Here is a 25055-nt window from a genome sequence, read left to right as displayed (position 1 = left end):
TATATACAACAAAATTTTAAATAAAACAGCAACAAAACAATATTTTCATTTTCAAAATTTGCAATTAAATTAAATTGAATCATAATCAGCACAGTATCTGTCATAGAAACTGTTGTAAATATTTTCATACATCAAAAATTCGGAAAAAAAACAATCCAAATAAAATTGAAATCAAGCGAAAAATCTCGGCGACAACTTTTTTGGCAAATCCTGGGTGTTGGCGATAATAATAATATAAACACAAAACAAAAGTATCCAACCGTACCAAAACTCTACACCCCAGCTCTCCAACCAACTGCCTGCAAGCAACCAGTCCAACCATAATAGCAATACAGCTATGAAACGTTAATTGCTGTCATTTATTTTGAATTGTAAATATTTTGACTTCCATTTCCTATTTTACTACTCACAGTAACAAACATACATACACACTAGTACACTACTTCGCACCTACTAACAAAACCCAAAAATATTACAGAACAAAACCTAATATAACTATTTAATAATTCTTAATGAAAGTAGTAAAAATATTAAAACAAAACAAAAAACATTTTAAAAGCTAGTTTTGGGCGTTTATGAAAATTTCATCGTTTTGCGTGTGTGCTACTCTTGTTTTTTTTATGATTGCTGTCGCTGTATTTATATTTTTAACAAGTATATTTTCTACACATACACAAAACATACATATATTATTTGTGAGTATCGATTTTTATTAAAAGTAAATATTTTTTCTTTACTTACCTAATTTACTCTGCATTTTTATCTGGTTGAAGTTAAACGAATTTAATTTAATTTAAATGAATTAATGAATTGAAGTAATTAAAAGAAAATAGTAATCAAATAAATATTGAATTTCCCGTTATTCATACATACATTAAAACTAACTAATTTTATGAAATATATAAAACAATTAATTTAAATTAATTTATAACGAATTAATCAATTTAATTAATGTAAATTAATCAATTTAATTAATGTAAATTAATTAATTAATATAATTGTTTAAAATTTACTTTTTACTAAAAAAAACTAAATTAATTGTTTATTATATAAAAAAAGTCCTAGATTTATGTTGAAAAAATTAAAAAATTTAAGAAAAAATTGTCATTTAATTTTTTTAATTCAATTAATTTAATTGAATTCATAAATTAAGGAGTTATTTACCCCGTTTTTATACTTTTTATTTGTTTAATTATTATTATTTTTGGAAAATTTTAAGTTTAAAATTTCTTTTACACAACTCATATGATTAAAAAAATTCCAAAATTATAAACCAAAGTGTAAATATTTGAATTATTTACTTTAAAAGTAAAAAGTTAAAAAGTATTGAAAACTATTTAATTTTTTACACAAATAAAATACAAATAAATTAGAAAATATTTWTATATTAAACATAAAGCAGGTATTTAAATTTATTTTAAAATTTTAGCAGTTTTGAGTAAATACTTATCATTTAATTTAATTAGTTTTGTTATTGATTTTATTTATCATGATATTTATAATACCGTTTTCATTAAAAACATTGAAATTCAAATTCTGTCCTTCATGAAATTTTTCTTTACTCATTTAGATTGCCCTGAAAGAACTTTTATTTATTATTTTAGTAGTTGAAATTTGATTAGAAATGACATTTCATTAGAAAAGATACTCACTTTATCCGAAGTTTCATACACGGAATTTATTTTATTATTTGTTTAAGTTTTTTATAATTTTTTATTTTAAAATAAATTTAACACAAATTTCTTCTTTTATTCTTTCCACTTACCTTTTCGTCTTCTTACAATAAACCATTTGCATGCATGACCTCATTTATTCAGCTATCCTCATTTACCTTTAAAAAAAAAATTTTTTTTTTTCTCATTTTATTTTGTGCTTCTCCTGACCCCCCTTTACCTTTATCTTCTCTACTACACTCACTTTTTGTATTTCTTTTCCTGTTTTTCGCGCAAAAAACATAATTGAAACTATTTCCACGGAAAAATTGGCAAATCATGAAAATTTCCTGCAAACCAAAAAATTAAACAATATCTAAAGTGTTGCCTGCACGCCAAGGACACATACATACAAACACATACAATTGCTGGAGTAACAAATAATTGAATAAGAACAGCAGCAAAGCATTTGCGTGGCAGTAAAAAGCCACAAAAATTATAACAAAAACAACTAACAAGGATAAAAAGGATATTTGAAAATGTTATGATTCCTTCAAAGCAACAAGTGTAAGAATTATTGCTTTTACTATTAAAAATACCATATTTTATCATTTCATAAAATACTGCTTTATAAAGTACTTATTTGTACTCAAATTTTATAGAACAAAAAATCACTTTTTTATATTTATAGTTTTTCAACGAGCTTTCAATTCCTCTTTTTCCACCTATTTATAAGTGCTCTTGAGATAAAGCTCTGCCAACTCTGCGCCAATATACTAAAACTAAAGCCTCTTCAAGTACTTTCTTAGATATTTTCTTAAAATTCTTCCGTTTTGCAAACATTTCAAAATGCTTTTTTTCTAATTTCTTATACAAGGCAAAGTGATTTCAATTAATGTATCACTGTATGTTTTGAAAATTTTTCTTAAATATCTAACGTTTGGTACGCATTAGGGTAACGGCACAATGCATCATTAAATTACAGACTTTCACTATCTTTGAAAAATAATTGGGAATGGATAACATTCTTCCGAAATACAATGATTTCCGTGTACTATAAATATCTAGAAGTGCACATGTATATGTATATATGCCAAAATATTTTGTTTATACATTTTTTATTTCCTCCCCCACTATTAAATTTACCAAAAAAGTTTCTATTCATTACACCTTTCTCACCGATCGCACAAAAGAGCACCTGCTCACTAATTGAATGCTGCTTCCTGTAATCTTTAATCTGTCAAAATGAYGTTGGGGTTTTCTGCGAAATTCGAGACTCTGTCATTTCCAACATTCCGTTTTCGGTTTCATTTAGTTTTTGTTGCTTTATATGATTTTCACTTTCATTGCATCGATCGCTTCGTTTGTGTCCCAAGTGTAACTTCAGTGTAAACAAAATGAGTCATTGAACAACATTCGAAATGATTTTGCATGGAATGCAAAACCACGGATGACCCAAATAAGTTATTTGGATTTTCAATTAAGATATTTTCGAATATTTAAGCGTGGATCACCGCTATGAAATTTGTGAAGAGATGTTGAATTTGGTGAATAGTTAATTTCACTTGCTTATACTGATAATTTTGTGGTTAGAACCAATAAAAAGGCGAAAATATAATCTATAGTGAAGAATAAGGCGGAAGAAAGGAAAAGTTTTTAATTTTTTTCTAATATAAATTGAGTTCCTCGACCGTAGCTAAATTTTATCAAAATATATATTGCAATGAATATTATAATCTAAGCAGAAATTTGAGGTTATGCCGAAATTCTTTCTTTTTTGCTATTTTTTCAAGAAAAAATTATACGTTATCGACCAAAAACAGTATTGGTTAAGGGATTCCTGAGCTGATGGTTGAGGCAAGATGTAATAATAAATATGTAATAAACTTATGCCAACGGTTTTCCAGTCCTCGAAACACTTTTCATACGCTCTTTTTGGGATGGATTTGGGATTATTTCACAATTCCCCCCTTTTTGAGCATCGCCTTAATTTTTGAGCGGTTTTAGCGTGTTCTTTTGGTTTCGGCTCGTTTTTTTCTCCTCCATTTCAATGACTGTTGACTTGAGCATGCCCAACAAGCATGTTCAAAGAGACCTCTTTATGATAATATTTTTAGAAAAAATGCAGCTTTATCGGGACGAGCCGACGCGTTTCATACCCAAAATATCGACCAAAATCATTCCAACGGATTCACGAGAGATTTTCCCATTTACAATTTAAATGCATATATATATGTATATGTATATATTACGGGTATTCGCTTGCTTTTACAAGATTGGAGATTGCAAAAATTCTATTACGAAATATACAAGGGCACGAGAGCACGCATCGCAGAATCTAGTGATATATGAATGGCTGATTCGATCAATTTATTGCGAATGACAATTATGCATGACTATTGTGAATTGGCGCACCTTCAGCATACATTTTTAACAAAAAAAAAAAAAACTGTAACAAATCTTTATAATTTAAGTAGAAATTTTAAAATCTATTTAAAACTTACCTTCCTCAACAATTTAACGACGAAATGTGTCTTTATGTAAAATGACAGCTAAAACAGGGTTGCAATTACATTTTGGCGTGACATTGCACGCAAATATACATGGGTTTTGGTCTGACATACTTTACAGCCATTGCAAATAATTTTCTGCGTGTGTTTATTGTTGTGCCGGTGCACCAAGAGGAAATATATGCAATTCGTGCACCGTGCAAGAGTTTTGCAAGAGCAAACGAATACCCCTATTATGTTAGCAATACGTAAATAAAGGTTTAAATGCACGATAAACCATATTAATTTCCAAAACGAGAATGACACCAAATTGGCAAACATTTAGAAACAAATAAGAACGACTTTAGTCATTAGATCACTTAACTGTTTTGAAAACACGTGCTCTTACATACATACATATATATACACATACTTGGAAATACTTACATATGTATATGCGCATACATTCCAAAAGTTTCCAAAAATCAAATTAGTAGCACCTTTCAAGTTACTTTAGCTCAGCAGATACATACATGCACACATATATGTACATATATGCATGTATATCGACAGATTTTGCTATAACGGCACATGTAGTTAGTTGCTAACGCCTCCTTAATATGTAAATGCGTGGCTAGTGAATGTACTTGTAAATGTGTATGTACGTATGTATGTGAGCGCGTTGGGTCAATGCACTGCGTGACTGAGTGACTGGAGATTGAGTGAAGCGCTGCGTCATCGCATCATCGTTAATTCTCGCCTAACTGTATTCTAGCATCGACCAATATTACGTCACTTCATGCCAACTGACTTTTTTCCGTTTTTGCCAAAAATTGCGAAATACCTGTCGGCCCCATTGAGTACGTGATTTCTGTACAATGGGTGTGTCATGCAGGGCATTCTTTTACTGGAGTAACTCATTGTTAGCGGCTTTGCAAGAGAATGGCATGGGAAAAGTGTTTAATTGCTAATTAAAAAGTATATTTGGAGGTTAAAGGCTAATAACAAATTTGCAAAATTTTGTTTTTCTTACGTTATGGCATTTAGTCTATATATACTTATAAACATTCTCATATCTCTGGGTGTTTAATCCCTATTCTTATGCTTATTGTGCTGTATACTTTGATTTCATTCGAAAATGGAGTGACTTTCAAGTTTTCGGTCCAAAAGGTTTAGGGATTTTATGACAAGAAAAACATGATCCTATATTTGAAAAGCCTCTTTCAAGTTTCAACATCCATAAATATTATTTACAATTAAAGTCTGATCTTTACTCATTTCAGTCAAAAAAGTTTCTTTAACAACCAGCGGACAACATAACTGATTTTTATATTTTCGCAACGCAAAAACAATAGCATTTTAATATTTTTTTTTCTAAATATTTTTAAGGTTTTTTTATCACACCAAAACAGCGAAACATTAATTTTTTTTAATTCTCTGCATTTCAATATAAAAACTTCCGTATTTTCAAAAATTAAAATAAAACAAATAATATTTTTACATGTTGCGGCATTGTATAATAGTTTTGTTGACCGTAACCTTACTATGTATCACCTATAAATATTCAAGATGTATATTGAGGTCACTGAGTCCGAATTGAGGTAGTTAATTTTAATAAATTCGACTCGTCTTTCCATAACAAAATGGCAAATCTTACTGAAGAGAAATGTTAAGAGAGCCGGAAAAACATTTCGTCGTTTGCCGTCGTTGTCGGCCTAATTTTGTATTGCCCTATAGAAAAACCGTTTATAAAATAAAATAAGATACGGAACTGTAATTTGGACTGTGGTAGCGAGGGGCATCTGTGGGAAATTAATTTTGAAGAAGTGTATTCGCTCTCTAACAGGATTAAGGAACATACGGTATGTCTCATAATTCTTTTCACAATGCAATATTTAAATATTTTATTCTTTTATGAGTAAATTAAACTACACCGGTCAACAAAAAAAATTTTTTTTTTGGGGTTTCTGTTCTCATACTTGAATTCTAATTCTAGACATTGAAAAACACTTAAATATTAATTTTTAGTTCTTTAAGTTTGCTTTGGGCAGATCTACATCGATAAGTATATTTTAATTTATTTCATAAAACAAAGATGGCAGACAGCATAGGAGTCTACTCCGAGGAGCAAGGAGAACGTTTTCATCAAGATGTGATGGACTTTGAACGTCGATATCAAGGGTACTACAACGAGAATATGATTTGGAGTTTCATACGAGAGAGCATAAAAGAAATACAAACAAGTAAGGAAGGGCTAAGTTCGGGTGTCACCGAACATTTTATACTCTCGGATGGATTTCATCCATATTTGGTACATGTCATCAGGGTGTTAAGAAAATATTATATACCGAATTTCATTTTGGTCCATAAGTGGGCGACGCCACGCCCATTTTCAATTTTTAAAAAAAGCCTGGATGCATCTTCTTTCTGACATTTCTTCCGTAAAATTTAGTGTTTCTGACGTTTTTTGTTAGTCGGTTAACGCACTTTTAGTGATTTTCAACATAACCTTTGTATGGGAGGTGGRCRTGGTTATTATCCGATTTCTTCCATTTTTGAACTGTATATGGAATTGCAGAAACGACTCTATACAGTTTGGTTGACATAGCTATAGTAGTTTTCGAGATATGTACAAAAAAGCTAGTAGGGGCCGGGGCCACGCCCACTTTTCCAAAACAATTACGTCCAAATATGCCACTCCCCAACGTGATCCTTTGTGCCAAATTTCATTTTAATATCTTTATTTGCGGCTTAGTTATGACATTTTATAGGTTTTCGGTTTCCGCCATTTTGTGGGCGTGGCAGTGGGCCGATTTTGCCCATCTTCGAACTTAATCTTCTTATGGAGCGAAGAAAAACGTGTACCAAGTTTCATCATGATATCTCAATTTTTACTCAAGTTACAGCTTGCACGTACGGACGGACAGCCGGACGGACGGACACACAGACACCCGGATTTCAACTCTACTCGTCACCCTGATCACTTTGATATATATAACCCTATATCTGACTCTTTTAGTTTTAGGACTTACAAATAACCGTTATGTGAACAAAACTATAATACTCTCTTTAGCAACTTTGTTGCGAGAGTATAAAAACGCTCGCGTGTACGTATTGCGACTTTAATTGTGGTGAAATGTGAAAAGAATTTTGAGACAGTACAGAATAAGATATTTTTTGTTTCTTAATTTATTTCTTCTAATATACTTAAAAAATGTGATTGTTTTTGGTTCAGAAATAATAAATAACATAATGAAAATTATTATGTTAGAAAAAAATGCTTAAATAAATAAATAATATAAATATACATAATATATATCAACATTTTACTTCGTCAAAGTTGTCATATGAAAAGATTTATGAGACATACTGTATATCCTAGCCAAGTTCGCTTAGGAAAATTCTTATAAGAACCAGAACTATTACCGACAGTGTGAGTATGGATGAAATCTGATGATAACCTTGCCCACTACCCATACAACGGTACTCTTAAAAGCTACTAAAACGCGATAAATCAATAACTAAATACGCCAGAGGCAGTAAATTTTATGCCCGAGATAATATGAGAGGGCTTTATGCGAGGCGGTGTAAAAATTGGAGGTTGGGGGCGGCACCGTCCACTATTGTGTAAGATCACATATCTTAGGGCCTGCTTAACCGATTTCAATCAAAATACATTCTTATGTTGTAATCGGATTGCAACTACGCCTACTCTTCATACAACACAATTCTAAATTACTTCCGATACTCTCCTTTCAAGAGTACAAATCAAGAAGCTCGGCGTAAAACTTTGCTCGAATAATGCCTTTAGCGTCAACAACAAAATTTAACAAAAGGGGTGTGTTTTACTAACAATCTATATCTTTATGTATAAAATGGATAAAATTGAGTAGAAACTTGACCTAGCCCCCACATAATAAACACATAACTTCCTTGACATTATGATTGATAATGCTATGTGCGGTACCGTAATGATTCCCAGGGAACATTTTACTGGTATGTGGCATATTAATACTATACAATATTGGTAAAAATAGATGAAATCGGGGCAATATACCCCCCATCCTCTGGTTTTGCACCTTAAAGTATTTCGTTGATTTTGACTTTGCAAGTTAGAGTAGCTAGAGTATGAAACTATCCTACAGATGGTGCTAAAAACAAAGATCGTAGTAACGCCAGCGTTCTCCGTGACTGAAAACTAAAAGAAATATTTACTTTTAGACTGTGGCGTTTTGTAAATAAAAGTTAACTTTTTCCAATTCCCAAAATTTAATTTTTGATCAGACCAAAAAAATTGCTAATTCATTGTATTCAAATTTTAAAGTGATTAGATTATTTGTCTCTAAGTAAATTTGAAAAAATGTATGTTTTGAGAAAAATGTTTCTATTGAACTGTGTGGCTACATTTAATAATGTTGGATCTCAAGATCTTGATTTAAAATTTGATTATAATATTTTAACGGGTTAACGTACTGAAATGTGAAAAATCATTTTTTTTTTCACGCTGGGGCGGGAGAGTCCTGTTCATTGTGATATCTTCATTACTAGTATGTTATGTGAATTTCGTAATAAAGATAAAAACAAAGTCGAAAACTTTTTATAGAACAAATTTATCATTATCTCAATCCAATTATTATATAAAAACAAAGAATTTTTAATCCTAAAATAATGTTCACAAATATTGTTTTTTGTTTTTGTAGTTTCGCTACTCGATACTAGAAAAGTCTTCGAGCATATTTAGTAATTGAAAAGGCTACTCACCAAATTCCGTCTTTCCAACAAAGAACTAGTATATTAAAAGTTGAAAAATGTTCATCAGATAAAGTTAAATCATCATATAAAAATCATATTATTATTACGATTATTATTATAGATGCAACGACGATATTTTATCTTTTGCCACTATATAGAATCCAAGATTATTCTCAGTTCCGGCCTTTTATTAATCATACAAATCAATTAAATTTTTTATACAAAATCGCGCTTTTGTAATTTAATAAAATATAAAAATTTAAAAAGTGGCAATCCTTCTACAATTCAAATATAAGAATTCTGCATTGTAATAATTATATTATAATAATACGCATTTCTATGCTTAATTTTATTTCGGTGGCAACCCTGTTTAAAAATATTTTCGAATGTTCGAAAGCTTTCTTATATTAGTAATGATATTAACCGTGCGATTCTGTACTGTGATACAGTATCAAGTCTCTAAATTTGACAGAGACAATTTTTGAGACTTGAGACGATTTTGCTATTCTGTAAGTGATAGTCACAAACTCTATTACATTTCATTATTCAGAGATGTTTTTATACTTGAATGGAAATAAATATGTCGATAAAAAATATTAAATTTTCTATAACATAGTCAAAAAACATAATTATCAGTAAAAACATAAATATACGCTCACTTTGTTTCATAATATTAACGAAATTTATGTAAAATGTATTTATTTTTAACCTTTTCGTGTTTGAGTTGCTTACAAAATATGCAATCGATTAATATCTATGATGATCTCTATTCAGTATATTCAAAATGGCAGACACGAGTTCTTTTTGGTTTTGTGACTTGCTAACTACCAGGTCTCAAATTTGAGGCAATATTTTGAGACTAAWGCTAGAGACTATTTAGTGAATAGTAACTAGTCACAAATTGTGATTTTAACACAAAATGTCTCAAATAGAGACTAGAGACTGATTACAGAATCCCGCTATAAATGTTTACTAAAATAATTTCAAACAGATGGCAACATTTACTTTTAAACTAACGGTGTTTATGACACCACAAACAAACTATTCAAATCCGAAATTTCATCATGGTAACGGAGGCAAGACAAGGTGCTCTTACATATTCTTACAATTACAATTTTTGAAAAGTTCAAAGTTCTTCAAATAAAAAAAGGTAAAAAATCATAACAGTTTACCGGCTTTTTATGAAACAAAGGATTCTAGGAAATCTAAAAAAAAAAATTAAAAATGCAAATGAAATATTTACAAAAATCAAACACCGTTAGATGATGTAGTTAATTGCTTAGTCATGCCATTACTCACAACAATGACAGCACCACACACAGAAGCAATTATGCGCAAAGCAGAATTCACGCTAGCAACGCCAAAATGGGTGAACACAAAGCACCAGGCAGACAGACATTCAAATAAAAATGATAAACTAAGCCAAAGGAAGGAAAATACAGTGCTAAAGTTGCCTGGAAGAAGTAGCAAAGAGTAGTATTTCATTTACTTTTCTAACATTAATTCATTTTATATTCACGTTGTTGTTATTGGTGTAATTTACAGCTGCTGCCGCTTCATTTTGTTCAAAAGCGCATGCGATTTGTACTCCAGCATGTGTGTGTTTGTAGCTGTATGTATGCAGACTAAAATGCAACAACAACGTTAAATATTACTGTTAGTAGCGCTTCAAACGAACAACAACTAGTCTACAGCACGCCAGCGTAGTCCCGAAGCTAGCAGCGACCAGCAAAAGAGCGGATTGAGTGCGCTACAGAGGCGCGCAAAATCAGTCAAGTGCACAAATTCAAGCGGTAGCGGCAGCAAACAGCTAAACTCACACTCTGTAAGCAAATGGTAGTTAAACTAAACTGCTTAAAATAACAACAACAAATAGCAAAGAAAATGAAAAATTCAGCAACGTCGCGCCGTCGCAACGGCTGCGTTTGTTGAAAAAGTAGCAAAACAATGAAATAAATTTACGAAATTCAGCCGAGGAGAGTTCGCTGACCCGCTGCTGCTCGCCTAGCGTTTATTTGGCAGTCTAATAATATCTGTCGCTATACTATTTGCTGTGTTATCTGGTAGTTATAGCCAAGTGTAGTGACCAAAAGCTTATTTTTAAAAAGGCAAATAAATAAATTATCACAAAGCAAAGATACTAAAAGCCTAAAATATGACTAAAAGGCGATGAATTCGCGCAGCACGCGTCAGCGGCATGAATATGCAGACTGTCAGCGGGCACTACGGGTATTGTATTTGTAGATAAAAATTCTGTTTTTATATAAAATTTGTCTCATAGTGGCCGATGACCGCAGGCCTGCGCCAGTGGACATGTGAAGGTGTGCGAAAAATTTTGCTTTAAATATGTTTAATACTTTTATAACATACCAAAAATATTGTATTTTTTTTTAATCAACGTCATATAACAAGAAAGAAGAAACAAATCAAGTTGTAATGATTTCAAATGGAAGCGAAATGTATATAGTTACTCATGAACTGCACACTAAAATTAAATAAATGTGTGAGAGGAGGAGAGGAACCTTATTTTTAAATTTTATTTAATTTTTATATCGTTTATTTAACTCATAAATTTAATAATATATTTGATTGTCGTCGCTGAATTCTGAAATCGAACCATTATTAAAATAATAAAAATGTTAAAATATATGGCAACACTTTCGGAAAAAATCCTCCGTGAAAAATCCTATTAATCCGACTGCATAATATTTAAAAAAAAAATTTTTTTTAAGAATTTTCATCTAAATCTTCATATTAAAATATATATGTATTTCCTTTATTATAACCCAAACCGGGTATATGGAGTTTGCCACAAAACCTCGGAGCTTTAAATAAGTGTCTGTTTAGAGTGAGCATCCCAATATTTAAAACGCTTAAGCTTTTGGAATGTTGGCTTTTTGTATATACTGAAAGGCATATTCGAATTGACCTATTTGAAGCCGTTATAAAACTCCTCTCCATCCGTAAGGGTACTGCGCGGTTTAATTTATCAATTCAGCTAATTTGATTTTAAAGAATGATGAAAATGACACGAGGATAAAAGTTACTCAAACTTATTTGGCAAGCACACAGGTTATTATTTCTGTCTGGTAGTCAATTTTGTTGAATTAGTGAAAATGCTTTTAAAATTAAAATGCCAAACATATTCACTTATTTGCTTATTTGACAACAGCAGGCATGGAATTTGACATAATGAAATTCACAATTACATAAGTCCTCGTCTTAGATTTTTTAAAGTTGCAGATATACTTACACATATATATACTTCAATATACTGCAATATATCGCATAATTTTTATTATTGCGCAGGCAACCGTTATATTAACAAAAACAGCACAGTTTGATAGACACTGTAGTACATAGGTATAAAAGTAACGAATACCGTCTTGTTTGCGTTTACCTCGAGTTTGCATATTTCTATTCTGAGTGACGACACTAATTAAACACAAAAATAGAAAATAAATCAAAAAACACAAACAATTACAGCATATTGTAGCGTAATAGCTGCGAATGAGAACGGCAAACGCAATTAAGTCAGAACAAAAAAAAAAAAAAAGCGACTATGACGGCTAGCTAGCTTTATAGTTGCTGTTGCTTGATTTTCGTAGTGTCCACAGCAATTACACATACAACTACAAATACTATATTTGGTATGTAGGTGCACGTGCGGTGAGATCTGCATGTGCGCGCAAAAATGGCATTCACACAATTCGTATTTCGCATATTTTATGAGCCGGGAAAATATAAAATAGCACACAACAATATATATCCATACATAAATATATTGAAGGGGTGTATGGTGTGCCCAGCGCTGCTTCTGGATACGCGCCATTCCATGCATAAAATCTGTGTCGCTATTCAAATTTGTTTTCGGTTACTGTATGGATATTATCCGCCTTTGTGAGTTTATTGAACTATGCTAAGTTATTGTTGTTGTTGTTTGTATTATTGTTATTGCTGCTGACTGTTTATTTGTCTCTTTAAAACAGCTGAAAATGCAAATAGGAATCATTTGTTTCCGCAAAAATCGGAAATAAATATATTTTGAAAAATGTGCTTAGATTTAGAAAAACAGTATGCGGATTTTGTCTTGTTGTAGTTGCAGTTTTTTCGAGATTGAAGTTCTATGCATAAAATGTAGAATGTTACAAGATTTTATTTGTACTAAATTTCAAATAAAGAACCATATGGCTTGGAACTATTTTTCAGTTCCCATTTTTTCCAATGGCCATTCTGAGTTTCTTCACGTCATGGGTCTTGCGGTGCATAATTATTAGTACTTGTATAGCTTGAAGCCAATTTTTTTGCATAGAAATTTTTGACCTATTATTGAGTTGCTGGCAGATCCTGGAAAGCAAAAAAACAACTTCCATACTTAATTCGGCGACACTTTAAATGTAGTTATCAATATTGGTCAGGTATTATTTGATGAACAAAGACCAAACTCTACTCTCGGCCTTCTAAATGGTGCGAAGGCATGGACAATGACAACATCTGATGAGTCAACGTTACGAGTTTTCGAGAGAAAGGTTCTGCAGAAAATTTACGGTCTTTTGCACATTAGCAACGGCGAATACCGCAATCAATGGAACGATGAGCTGTATGAGATGTACGGTGACATTGACATAATCCAGCGAAACAAGAGACAGTGGCTGCGCCGTCTAAGTCATGTTGTCTGGATGGAAAAGAACACTACAGCTTGGAAGGTTTTCGATTGCGTACACGAAGAAGAAGATCTCCACTCTGTTGAAAAGGTGGAGAAGGACCTGACTGAACTTGGTATCAAATTATTTGTATATGGTCAAAATTTTTCTTTGGCAAGCGGGTCTGGTGGAGTTGGACGACTTGATGGCAGTGAAACGCTAAGGAGCTGGAGGAAACTGGCATTGCAAAAGTCCATCCTCAAACTGTTCGGAAGTTCTTGGTTTTACCTAATTCTTTTCGAAAAGAAAGATCACAAAACATTTATTATATTTGAAGGAGCATTTTCCCCGATGGTAACGAGTTTTGGGAATCGGTAATTTTTACAATTGATTCCAAATTTAATTTATTTGTATCTGAGGAACGTCCATTTTTATGACCTTCTCTGCTTTAGTGGATAAGGAATGGTTGTTGAACAAAAGAAAAAAGTGCTGCCACATTCTCAGCGTAGTGCAGACCTGCGGGCCTATATCGAGACAAAGTAAGAGAAAAAAGTTAATAGCAACAAACCGGTTAAAACCGGTCTCTTGAAATATGGGCAAATATAACTCCTGAACTTTCATAAAATATGGTGCATTCTATGAATAAAAGTCTGCAAACCATGAGACGACAAAGGTGTACATACAAAGTATTAACTTTCTTTAAAAATTGTTAAAATATCGATTTAAGGACACTGCACAAGTTTATTTCTGGTTTTCAAATAGTTAATTTGCAATTTTTAGTTATTTTGGAAAATGTGAATTTTTAAAAACATGCTCTCGAATGTTTTAATAATTTTGAAGAGAAGTCACTTCAAAGTCAAACAAGTTTTTCTGGTTCACTGTACCTAATTTACAACTTTGATCATCGCCGATCTGCATTATTTACGCTTCAAATACTGCTTAGAAAAGTATCTATTGATTATCGATAATTGATGTCATAGATTGATGACACAGAGTTAATAACAAATTTAACGTAACGCACAAGTTCTAAGGTGTGGTAATGTTTTAAAAAAAGTACTTATTGTCAATATTCGAATTTATTTTAATTGTATTAAAGCTTCCGATGTTTCTTTAGTCAGAAAAAACATTCAACAAGAACAAGGCATGCGAAATTTTAAAAATGTACTGAAAAAATCGATGGACTTTCAAACTGAACTTGTGGGCAAAGGGAAATTCGTTTCAACATTTTATTGGTTTTTGCTAGAGAAAAGGCAGCTAATTGCTTAAACGTTGTGAGCAAGTGCAGTAAAAATATATTTTATATACACACACACATCTTCATTTACTACCATGTAGCCAGCTTATCAGCACACATAGCAAATGCTAAAAACGCATATGCGCAAGCGCATGACACGCGACAAAGCAGCGGCGACGCGGCAATAAATAACCCACATAAGAGATAAGTAAGGCAATAAAGTACTAAGCACACGCGCTAAATGAATAAGGTAAACAGAAAACACTAAAAGAAAAAGCCAGAAACAAAAACAAAACATTTCCATGCGGCGTACAAGAACAAATGCGAAATGTCTGTGTGTGTGCGAATGCATATTTTTGCAAGTTTTTCTGCAAGTGCACACGCGCATACAAATATAAATACATTCATACTACTATGGTACAGCATTCATTGAGCTTTTGTGTTGCTGTTGTTGTTGCTGTCGTAAGACTTTTCGTTTTCCATTGACTTGGCCGAGTTTTCACAAGAAACCGCGAAGAGATTCATTGAATGAAAATTCCAGCAAACAAAACACACACATACATACATACATACATATTATACACCAATGAAGCTTTATGCATTTATGAGTGTATATAAATACATTTGTATGTGTATATATGCATGGCGCTATACAAAATAGTCAGTCAAGTCGCCGCGCTGCTGTGGCACGTGTGTCATTGGCAAGCAAGTGCGCGCATGCGCCAGGGCCACACAAACGACTATGTATGTATGTGGTACGTGTCGCGTAATTAGCATTGCTGCCACAGTCGCCACTGCCGGCCAATAACTGTTGCTGCAAGTAAACAACTTTAGCCTCAATTTGTGGCTGGCTACTTGCAACAGCTGCACAACCTTGCCAAGTTTTTCGAAGTAACAAGCGGCACATACCGCTATTGTTGTTGTTGTTTCAGTTTATTGCCGCCACACATCTAAGAGTGGCCTCAATGTGGTCACATGTGTTCGTTTTCTTCTATAGCCACTTTGTTTTTATTGCAATTGCATGCTTTATTGCCATTGTTTTTGTTTTGTATCTTTCTTTTTTGGTTTTGCTTTTTGTCGCTTGCATCTTCTCACGTGCGCTGCACGAACATGCAAGATTCGCTAATTGCTATTGTTATTGTTTCTCAAGTGGTTGTAGTTGTTACCATCTGTTTTCTTATTCCGCACAGCATCCGCCACAAGCCATTCAATGCCATCTGTGTTGGGGCCAAGTCATGGTTATTTTGGCCAATGGCTGTCCTTAATTTCTACACTTGTGCTATTCATAACTTCACCTCTTCTCTCTCGTTTTCGCGCTTCCCGCTGTACATATGGTGGCGAGCCAACTTCTCTCTGCTCTCGGTCTGTGTCAAGTATTTGCTCAGAACATTGCGAAGTAGAGAAAACACCGGATGGCGGTGGTAAAAACTTAAGAACATTGAAAGTTATGAATTCATCGACGAATTCAGTTTTATATATAAGGCAGCGCGTATTTGACTACTTACGAGTACTATTGCTTGGAATATTTTTTCAATTATCGATAGCCGATATTTTTTAGAAAATCGATATAAATTACATTGCAGCATTTTAGAAATCAGTCACTTTGGCCATAGAGCCATAAAAACCGAATAGTTCATTTTTTTCTTCACGAATTTACTTCAAGAGGCTTGTCCAATTTACTCTAAAGTATACCCAAAACACTTTTAGATTATTCTTACCGTTTGTGTCATGGTTGTCATATGATAAATCACATTATTGTTTCACTTGAAAAAGTATTTTATTAAAGCTTAAGCAATTAGTCAGGTAAAAATCGGGTACGTAAGAGCTTTAGGATAAGTAGTCGAGTCGAGTAAAGTATCTTATAAAGGTTCTTTTAAACAGGTAATAAACTTAATGACAAACTTTTATAAAACCAAGCTGCATATATTTCTCTTGATGTAATCTGAAATCAAATAAATATTTTTGATTATTCTTAATCTATAGACATCTGGTCGGAACTACTGAAGTGAAATTTCAATTGTAAATAACAAAAAAGCGGACTTTGAAAAAAAGTTCTTTTATTTTAGCAAAGAAGGCTTGTAAAATAAAAAGTTAGGGGTGGAAAAATTCTCGTAATACCGACGTGAACTATAAGCGTGTAGAACAGCCTGTTAAAATTTGAAAGCAGTAGAAAAAAGTTACGACCCGGGCCGACCAGAAAAAACAATGTCTTGAGAAAAACGCGTTTAAGTTCGGTCGACTTTAAAAGTTGGACTCAGAGACGCTCTTGAAAACTCGTCATAATTCCCGAAATATTTTGTATTTCCGTCTGAAATTTTCGCAGTATATTTTCAAGACATTGTACTTTCAAATTAAATAAACTACATCACATATGTCCCATTCAACCGATTATTAAGTTTTTTTTCCGTCCGCCTGCCTTCAATTAAAAAGCTGCTTTTAATAATTCTGACCGATTTCGACGTATGATCAATAGAATCTCAAAATGTTATTAGAAGTAGTTCAGAATGATCCGCAGGACATTTCCTGCCTATTGGATTTTACAGAAAAAATTAATCCGGAGTTTTTATACTCTTCAAAATTGTCTAATTTTTCTCCTTTATTTTACTTTGAACACGACGGAAAAGCTGTTTTTATTATTGAATGTTTTTGAATGCAATCTCTTTTTCCACATATCAATCTTTAAATTTATTTTTTATTGTTGTATTGCATAATTTCAACCTTGGCTGAAAGCTTTCATTTACTTAGTGTGATAAGAACTCTTTAGGCACACATCAACAATGGGAATCAAGCATTTTCCCAGCTTTAATAGCAGTGCTTGTACTTGTTTTTGCGTTATACTTACATACATATTTACTTATGTACTCAAGTATATATGTATATGTAAGCCTCTGGTGTATGTGCTATTAATTTTCCGCTTTGATTTGCATATGTGACACGATTTTGCTTTTATAATATATTCTCTCCACTTAAGTGTATTTGTGTTATTACAACAACCTTTAACTCGCTTGCTTTTCTTAAGCTGGCCTTTACTTACTGTTTTGCGGATCTTTAGCTGCTCTTCATTGCGTTTGATTTTCAGCTGCATTTTTCTTGAACTCGACCTGGTTTCGCGTTTTTACTCCACTTCTCACACAAATTCAAGTGCAAATGTACATATTGACATTCACATGCTTACTGGCTTTTATGGGATAGAATGCAAAAACTACGTATGCATGTATGTAATTATATGCTATGTGTGTTGTTGCTTCGGTCCTATAGTACTTAAAAACCTATATATTTACTTACATTTATGTACTTATACACATACTTGCTGAGATATTTCCACACACACTCACCCAATTGTTTTCGAGTATTTAATTCTTCCATTACAAAGACGATATGCCAGCGGAAGTATATTTTTGAACTTCCTGAATTTAATTTCGAAAAGAAATAATTATTTTTATTTCGATTCTTTCGTATTCCATACTGAAATTTGTTTTGTGGTTGCTTACAGCTTGCTAAAAAAAAAAAATATAAATGAATATAGAATAAAATATTCATTAAATATTTGATTTATAAATTAATAGAAAACATTTAACTTTCATTTTCTTTGTCATTACTCCCGAATCAGTATTGTGAGTTCAAAGTCCAATCAACCCGATTATTAACAATGGATAACCTTCTTCAAGCAATATGAATCCCCCAAACATATTTTGGACATAACACATCTCTTACAATCTGGCAGCCGGTCAGGGGGTTCTCGCGATATTAGCTGTTTTCTTCTACTGAACAAAATTATGTTATGTATTAGCGCTTTAGCGCAAACTTTATATATACATGTATATTATATACATATTTTATATATAGATCTAGATCATCTCATCATTAATTGTTATACTCTGAATAGGGTATGCTATCTTTTGAAAAGAATTTTGTAACACCAAGAGCACACACCAGAGACCGCATAAAATATATACATACGAGTTCATAATCATCGTAACGATGAGTCATTTAAGCATGACCACCTATCTTTCTAATAATTTCACTATAGTTTATAGCTATAAATTGACGACGACCAAATCAATCTTCTGTTGGAAAACTTTTGTATTTTACGAGTTATCCTCACGTCTGGCATGAAATATTATCCAAAACAGCGGTATAATCTCCGATTTTGTCAGATAGAACCCCTATAGCATATATGTACATACATATGTATGTGAAGAGTATAGCTTAGGTGCAGTCGAAGTTAGCACTTTTACTTGTTTTGCACTATTTAAAGACGGCTCCAAGTCTTTTCACTTTCGTTTCACAACGAGAAAAACTTAATTATTATTTTGTGGTATTTTTTAATAATATAATATTAATATTTAATCTTATCTTATATACATACATCATTCTAATTAAAGTAAGTCTAAAGGACAATAGTTTAAATTTTCTGATTTTAAAACATGTCTTCAAGTCCGCCTTTATCAAGCCTATTCATTATAAAAGTTCACTCATAAATTTGCTAAAAATCAAATAAAAAGTCCCACGTAAATTAGTACAATAAAAATGTAACGGTGGTCTAAAATATTACTCTATTAGCCAGAACACAAATTATTTTTAGCTAATTACTTTATATCGCTTGTAATATTATTTTTTGCTTTGTTTTTCGTTATTTTATTTGTCGGAACAATGCTTATGCAAACTGACCTGACGCACACAAAGCACATGTTCATCCCACGCACCACATAGAAATTTTGAAAACGTTGTCCACTCTTTTGTTGTAATCACACCATTTAAATTCATGCAAATACATGAACTTTTTTGTTTTCTGTTGGAATATTGCGGTTGAGAGACGCCAACTCGCGCCACATGCAATGCGCCGTTACAAATGAATTTGACCTCATTTTCAATTCTCTCACTCTCTAGCCACAATATGACAATAAACATTCATAGAGCACAATGACAATGCACTTAAAAAATAATAACAATAAAAAAGTTGGTCGGTGACAACAACTACAAAATGCGTAAACAAAAACTAACGGAGATCCTTTGTAAACGTATGTCAGTCTGTATGTATGTGCTGCAGCGCCATTGTCAAAGTCAAATAGTGTCGCGTTTGTAATGCTAATTGAGTGGGGAGCAGCTCACAATAATTTTTATTATTTTTATGGCTAACTAAGTTTGTTTGTACGTTTGTGTGTGTGTTGGTACAAGTTTTATAATTTTAATTTTATATTTGTGGCGCATAAATCTCTTTGAATTGTAAACGTAGTAGTAAGTAGTAAGATTTGTTGTATAAAAGATGAATTAAAGATCATTTTTAGGGGTTAACAAGTTAAGCAGGCTATTTATAGTTGATGTATCCCCAGAAGAGCAGGTATTACGTTTCAGAATTTAGTTAAAAAATGCAGAGTTCCAAGTGAATCGTTAGGCAGGTAGATTAGGATTTTGAAGGAAAGCACTGTATCTCTTTGAAACTACTTGAAGATTTGTTACCGGTGGATCTGAATCAACTGTGGAACTAGTATAGAGTGGACCAATAAAGTTTACATACACCTAGTCCTATTAAATTACAACACGTTTATTTGTTATAAAATGAATAAATTTTGTGGTTTTTTCTATCCATTTCAAATAACGTATATTTAATATTAAATTTAGCATATCAAAATATTTATTACGCTTACGACCCGGAAACATACGATCAAACGGCTTCTATTATCGAGGTGTGGTGCACTCCGAATATCTTTCGCCTGGACAACTGTCAACAAGGATGCTATTTGAGTGTTATGCGTTCATTTCGTGAAGCTATTCGTATAAAGTGGCTGGAATTACGGGCTGACAACTCTTGGATTTTGCATCACGACAATGCACCGTCGCATACTGCATTGATTATCCGTGAGTTTTTCGCTGAATGATTTAGCTGCGTGTGACTTCTGGCTATTCAGCAAACTGTAACGACCGCTCCGAAGAAACCGTTTTGACTTTTGAAGACATCACATATACATATGTAAATATGTCTTATACGCAAGGGGGATTAATTTTAGGGGGACGACACCGCCTTTGAAGAATAAATTAAGAACTTTAAATTTTGATGAAAGACAATTATTTGTTGTTCATTTTAGTGTGTGTGAAATGCGAGCTTCACTTTAAAGCATGCTAATTTCAGTTGCTTAATTCACGTCCATCTCAATCACACGATCATTTAACATTTAACATCTATCTACATTTTGACACTTCACTACAGAATCTAAATCCAACTTAGACGAGGAAATCATTCAACTAATTGGGCATGTAGTTCAAAAAATGGCAATAATTGAATGCCAGAGTATATGCCAAAAAATGTTTTCGATTGTTAGAAACAAGTTGGATTTATACATATATGTACATGCATATGTGTACATACATACCATTTTATAAATACTACATATGTATGTATACGATACTTACATACCCTAGTGGTACCTACACCTATGCACATTCGATGTACTCACTGCAAATATTTATAAGACATAAAAGAAATGGAAAGAGACGGGAAATAAGAAATGAAATGCGAGCGAAAACAAAGCAGAAAACGTACGTAGAAAAGAAACGAAAGCGTAAAGGCGAAATAGTTTCTTTTAGCTTTTAGAAAATTTATGCCAATCAGCGAAGTAATGAAAGACAGAAATGGCGTGAATTGCAAAAAGAAGTCTTAGTAGTTTATATGTAATCATGGTGATTGACAGTAACAGTGATTATTGTTATTGTTATTGGAATATAGTTTAGTTGGTAGTGATTTAAATATTGTGATAATTTTTGTTGTGGCGGTTTTTACAGACATAGGAGACATACATACAACAATGGTATAAGTTCCTTTATATTAGCCAATAAAAGTATATTCTTCGTACGCACAGTGTGTTATTTCGATTATTTTAAAATCAATTAATCATTATGTAAACTTTATCACAAACTTTGTAAAACCTTTAARAAAACGTGGGAAACCCTATAAAACATACATATATACATATAATAGAGCTGTGTTGGTTTAGTCATCTTCGTCTGTCAACTTTATACACGAGCGAGTGTTCGGATCTGAAATTATATACGCGCCCTTTTCTTCCCAAAAATTACTCATTTTTCAAATCTTTACCATACCATACAAACTGGCCTCCACCCCAAGTTTTCGTAGGGAATTTTTAATTTGGCAGGATTTCTTTTTATTCTATTAAGTATAATGAATTTATTTTACATTTTATGTTTAGTTTATTAATTACTGATTATCTTTCAACCATCTTATTGTAATATTTTACAAAAAGTACTATTCTACTGCCGAAATCGATTCACTCTGCACTGTCGGCACAGTAAAAAGAGCGCACAGCAACAGCATCATACCGTATGAATTTTTGGTACATTTACAACAACATGACAGCCAAGCTCACACGCATTTAACAATAAGTCTGTTCCCTAGCGCACGTAGACTGAACAACTCACCATACTCATGCATCAGCTACAGATGAGTCCGCCAACTCAAAGCGCCAGCCAGCAGGCAACAACTTTGGCTTCAACTCGAGCTCAGCCATGTTGTGTGCCTCTACTTGCGTTTGACTGTGACTTCAGTTTCAACTTCGTGTTTTTAATCATGTTCGGCACTCGTCGGCTTTAAACGCAATTGCCGATTGCGGAAGTATGTCAGCAGGTCTTTTGAATAACGGTACATTGGCTATATGTGTTATTGTTGCCGGCAGTCCATTGCTACAATGCTGGTATGCCGTTTTGTGTGTGTTGCTGCTGTTGGCAGACAGTTCTGCTTATGCTGGCTGGCTGTGTTGCTGTTGTTGTTGTTATAGCGTGTTAATGACAGTAAACGCCAAGCTGCTTCAATGGATCTGCATTCAGTTTTATAATAAAATGCCTCTCATGAGGAGAATTGATATTTTATGCTCTTTTTCGAATATAGCTCGCTGCGTTGCTCCCTCTACTTTCTTTTACCTGCCTCTCTTACAATTTCTCTCTTTAAATACACCTTTCGTTCTTCTTTTTACCTACTACGTAATATTGGAGACAATTTCTTTAACTTGCAGCATACTCACTATAATAAGCAACATTTCGTCACTCTCGCTCTCCATTTAGTAGGCTCTTTGTTGAGAATTCTCCGCTTTTATTAAGTAGCAACATGTTGCTGCAACATTACCTAATTTTCCTAGTAACGTGTTTTTCACGTTCCTCAATTGTGGTTTATATATGTATGTGTGCTAGTTGTTGTTATTGTTTTTCTTTATCTTCCTCTTCTTCTGTGCCATTTAAATGCCAAAGCTATTTTCACATTTGTGTGATTTATGTATGTTGTTTTTGTTGTCGTTGTGGCCCATTCTCATTCTCTTCTAGCGTTTTGGTTTTTCTTGATTTCCATGTTGGCAAGGCAAATCGTCTGAACGTCCGGGGTCTGCCCGTGTCCGCGAACTTGTTGAAAGCGAAATTTATTATGATATTACTGCTAGCAGCGTTTTAGTGCGATTTGCCTTATTTCCATCGCTTTTCCAAGCACATACCACATACTTCATATGTATGTACGTATGCGCGTACTTAAGTTGTTTTTGTTATTGAAGCGTTGGCATATTTGTGCGGCAACCGACTGTGAATTTCAATGCAACCTGCATACTTCGAATTGTTTTAAGGAATGAACACTTTCACACAGACATTTGAGCATAAGTGCATACATATATGCTGTGCTTCGTTACTTATCTACTCATATGCGTATGTACATTCTTCTTTATTTCTACGTCTGTGCCGTTTATGTCAGCTATGCTGCAAGTCAATTGCTCAAGCTGGAGTTTGCAGGAAAATAATAAAAGGAACAATTTAATTTTAGGTCTTAATGTAAGAGTCTTAAATAGAATTGCTCAAAATATACTCAGTGCAAGCTTAATAGTGATTATTATGCAAAATACGCACATACAATAGACTTAAGACACAAACTTGGCACATGCAATAAATTGTTCCAATTACCGAAGACTTATGGCACAAACTCGGTACCCAAAGTGATTACATTATGGCATTAAAAGACTTAAGACACAGACCTCTGTGACTTTGATCTTTGTATGTGAAAGACTTTGGACACAAAATTCAAATAAAGAATTGACTAATGCCTCGCCATTGTAGGCGTATAGTAGTATTGCAACACAATATAACTTAGTAATTATGCTTTTGAAAACTGTCTATTTGTAATGCATTTTTAAGCATGGTAACGAATTTTATTATGAATATTGCTACGAAAATGTATTGAACAACTAAAGACTTAAGGTACAAACTTGAAGGCTTAAGGCTGGCCAGTGGTGGTAGCTAACTAAAAATTTCTATTGCTTATGAATAATAAAATTGAAAATAATATATTTTCTTTCTTATTTCTCTGTAAATATAAATAATGATTTATACCCAAATAATAATCTGAAAAATTAAAGAGTGATGAAATTTTCATTAGTACGAATGTAGCTATCTCAAGAAGGTGCAAAAAAATAAGGATCGATTTTTTCACTAATTTTTTAATTATGTCGATCTTTTTATTTCTATTTTTTTGTCTCTTCATGTGTTGAGAGATATTTAGCGAATATTCATGCCATATTTCCAGTTAATCGGCTAATTACAACTTGATATGTTTTGGCAAATTTTTTTTATCAAAAATTCAGTTGAATCGCGTTAATACTTCTCTGAGCCCCCATATACCTAATTTAAAGATTTTCGAACTTCCGTGTGATTTTATACCCCATATATCGGCCAATATATGAAGTTATCTCAATGACACTAATGAATGTGTTTGACTCATAACAGTGTATCTTGGTGCCTGAAATGTATAGCATAGAACAAAAATTTGGCCTAACCTCCATATACAACCATCGGCTTTACTACTAGAGGTGGTATGTGAGGTACCTTATTGAATATATTTTTTTAGTATGTGGCATGTTTGTGGTATTTGGTATTAGCAAAAATATATAAAATGGGGTCAATACTATCCTAACTCGCATATACTACGTATATTTCGTTACTCTAACAATCCGATTCTCTGATAGACAATTTACGCCTCAAGGTATTTCCCTGACTTTGATTCCTGATTCCTGCAAGTTGCTAAACTATAACAAGTAAGGAAGGGCTAAGTTCGGGGATCACCGAACATTTTATACTCTCGCATGATAACGTGATAATCGAGATTTCAGGCGTGGTTGTGAACCGATTTCGCCCATATTTGGTACATGACATGTTAAGAAAATATTATATACCGAATTTCATTGAAATCGGTTGAGTACTTCCTGAGATATGGTTTTTGGTCCATAAGTGGGCGACGCCACGC

At 32.8% G+C, this 25055-nt stretch overlaps 1 protein-coding gene across 5 annotated transcripts in view; it reads left to right on the top strand.

Moving 5' to 3' along the window:
* LOC108975388 (sal-like protein 1) overlaps window positions 1-25055 on the top strand; it is a 35612-nt gene that overhangs the window by 674 nt on the left and 9883 nt on the right. Inside the window, exons 1-2 of one of the 5 annotated variants that reach the window (XM_018943849.1) lie at window positions 16-371; window positions 2035-2219. The gene's annotated coding sequence lies outside the window, so the exon portion shown is untranslated. The other 4 variants (XM_018943850.1, XM_018943847.1, XM_018943848.1 and 1 more) reach the window with 4 other exon arrangements.

Source organism: Bactrocera latifrons, unplaced genomic scaffold (assembly GCF_001853355.1).
Source record: "Bactrocera latifrons isolate USDA-ARS-PBARC rearing strain unplaced genomic scaffold, ASM185335v1 scaffold_64, whole genome shotgun sequence".
In the NCBI taxonomy this organism is placed as follows: Eukaryota; Metazoa; Arthropoda; class Insecta; order Diptera; family Tephritidae; genus Bactrocera; species Bactrocera latifrons.
The sequence above is the reverse complement of the archived record's forward strand: the minus strand, read 5'-3'. Positions and strand labels throughout refer to the sequence as shown.